The sequence below is a fragment of the Helianthus annuus genome, chromosome 7, assembly GCF_002127325.2.
Source record: "Helianthus annuus cultivar XRQ/B chromosome 7, HanXRQr2.0-SUNRISE, whole genome shotgun sequence".
In the NCBI taxonomy this organism is placed as follows: Eukaryota; Viridiplantae; Streptophyta; class Magnoliopsida; order Asterales; family Asteraceae; genus Helianthus; species Helianthus annuus.
Genome location: NC_035439.2, coordinates 122,137,116 through 122,139,989, shown reverse-complemented (window position 1 = coordinate 122,139,989; position 2,874 = coordinate 122,137,116). Strand labels below are relative to the sequence as shown.

Here is a 2,874-nt window from a genome sequence, read left to right as displayed (position 1 = left end):
CATCAGATCCGACACCAGATCCGACACCAGATCCGACACAACATCGATTTCTATGGCTTCTTTCCCGGTGGCTTCAAGATCCAACACTATCTCTGTAGATCCGACACTATTTCAGTAGATCCGACACCAGATCTACTGGTTTGACTGTAGGGTACCTTTCTTGTTACCATATCTTATTTATTTATTTATTTTTTTCGTTATTTGAATCTTCAATGGGTAATGTTTCAGATCTTCCTTTTGGTTGTGGGTTCGTCAACGATGGTGCTTGTGGGTGGAAGATCTGGCAAGATCTATGGTTTATTTGTAGTAGATCTGTTCTTTGTAAGTAGATTTCTCGGTTTTATTTACAAGTCTACGGTTTATTTACAAGATTTCTTGATTTTTTGTTTAAATTTATAGAATTTGACTGTGGTTAACGAGGGTTTATTTTTTTTGTTTAAATTTTTTGTTTATTAACCAGGGTTTATTTTTTTTGTTTAAATTTTTTGTTTATTTACTAGGGTTTATTTGACTGTGGTTTAAATTTTTTGGTTACTGGTTTGGATATTTTGTCTGTGATTGTTAGGGAGTTCATTAAAAATGTTTTTTAGTTGGATAAGTCCAAACTAGGGTTACTGGTTTAGTTGTTGAAAAGACATGCATAAAAGATTTTGTGGTTAGGTTTAGAAATGATTTAACTATTCTGTGGTTGAAAAGACATTCAAATATTGTAGTGATTCATGATCAGAAAGGTTTGATTGTTGTATTAATGAATTGTTATTCGTTTTATGTATTTGTAGGAGTTCCACACTATCTATTGGGTACAGTTAGCCCCATGGTTTAGTTTAGTGCAACGGTGAATGCAGGCGGTGAACGGTTAAAAAGCCAGAAGCCGAGGTTACCGAAATTCAAAATGTAAGTACAATACATTACTCGAAAGGTTGATGTTGTTCAAGGTTAGCAACAGTTTATATTTACATAATTCTTTATGTCAGTTCAATTTACGATCTGTTTATCGTATTTTCAGGTGCTGATTTGGCAAATTTGGTAAACGTGGCGGCTCTCAAGGTGGCAATGGACGGTGCAAAATCGGTAAGAGTCTGGTCAACTGGGTCCACACGAGTCGGTTACGAGATCATGGGAATGTATAAGGGCGCCAATAAATTATTTAAAATTACGTATCTGTTTTGGGTTTGGGGCAATGGTGCTGAGTTTTTTTCCTAAAATGGTGTAGTTGGAAAAATTATTTACCTAAATGGGTACTTTGAAAATTATTTATCAAAATGGGTTTTTTTTTAAACTAATTTTTTCTCACTCCTAATCTTTTTGGATAAAATAATTTCTTTTCAAAAATATGTTATTTAACATGAGTTAAAGGAAAATTTATAGTTCAATTAAAAAACAATTCGTGTGACTTTGAAAAAATTATTTGAATGTTATTTAAATTTTTTATTAATATTTATATTTATTTGAATGTTGTCTATGAGGGACATGGTGGACCGGAGACGTCAAGATTCGTTAACGAGAATCTGTTTGCTAATCTCAAGAGTAAGTTCGGTTAAACGGTTTCAAGAATTCGATTCGATTGTGCAAGTGTGAAACTTTATAAAGTATTTGTTTATTTTGGTTCAGGATTTGCGTCTGAGGATCAAGATATGTCTGCGAATGTTATCAAGATATGAGTTTCTTTCGGTTGTAAGAGAACAATGGCGGATATGCCCGCAAATAGCGTCTGTGGGGACGTGCTGTTCGGTTGTAAGAGAACAATTGATAGTGGTGTTAGGGAGAGCTGATCGAGAATGCAGGCGGTGAACGGTTAAAAAGCCAGAAGTCGAAGGTTACTCGAAAGGTTGATGTTGTTCAAGGTCAGCAACAGTTTATATTTACATAATTCTTTATGTCAGTTCAGTTTACGATCTGTTTATCGTATTTTCAGGTGCTGATTTGGCAAATTTGGTAAACGTGGCGGCTCTCAAGGTGGCAATGGACGGCGCAAAATCGGTAAACATGTTTAAATTATTTATTAATATTTATAGGTGAATGAATCTGATTGCATTGTTTATAGGTGAATGAATTTGATTTAATGTTATTAAATTGTTGGCGACAAACAGGTTGGGAATGTTTTTATTCAGCAGTATTATCATATACTGCACCAGTCACCTGGGCTGGTTCATCGTTTTTATCAGGATATCAGTAAACTTGGTCGGCCCGAGGAAGATGGTTCTATGAGCATAACCACTACTATGGATGTACGGTCTCTGTTAAATCTTTTTAGTTCATAATACATGTGACAGTGGTATCTGTTTTTTTATTTTTAAAGTTTGTACTGGCATGCAGGCAATCAATGCTAAAATCTTGTCACTTAACTATGGTGACTTCAAGGCTGAGATCAAATCCGTTGATGCTCAAGAATCCCTAAACGGTGGAGTCAGCGTTCTGGTAACTGGATACATGACTGGAATGGATAATATTTATCCGTTTAGTTTAGTGCAACGGTGAATGCAGGAGGTGAACGGTTAAAAAGCCAGAAGCCGAGGTTACCGAAATTCAAAATGTAAGTACAATACATTACTCGAAAGGTTGATGTTGTTCAAGGTCAGCAACAGTTTATATTTACATAATTCTTTATGTCAGTTCAATTTACGATCTGTTTATCGTATTTTCAGGTGGTGATTTGGCAAATTTGGTAAACGTGGCGGCTCTCAAGGTGGCAATGGACGGTGCAAAATCGGTAAGAGTCTGGTCAACTGGGTCCACACGAGTCGGTTACGAGATCATGGGAATGTATAAGGTCGCCAATAAATTATTTAAAATTACGTATCTGTTTTGGGTTTGGGGCATTGGTGCTGAGTTTTTTCCTAAAATGGTGTAGTTGGAAAAATTATTTGAATGTTA

The 2,874-nt window shown here is 35.5% G+C and overlaps 1 long non-coding RNA gene across 2 annotated transcripts; it reads left to right on the top strand.

Annotated features, from left to right (window-relative positions):
• The first annotated feature begins 1,201 nt into the window (after positions 1-1,201).
• On the top strand, positions 1,202-2,582 carry LOC110882099. Of its 2 annotated transcripts, none has more exons than XR_002559992.2 (3): positions 1,202-1,527; positions 1,612-1,828; positions 1,916-1,961. It is a non-coding gene; the product is annotated as an uncharacterized LOC110882099 (long non-coding RNA). The 2 variants fall into 2 exon arrangements; XR_002559993.2 differs by lacking the exon at positions 1,916-1,961 and adding an exon at positions 2,516-2,582 and having other exon boundaries at positions 1,203-1,527; positions 1,612-1,816.
• Positions 2,583-2,874: the final 292 nt, after the last annotated feature.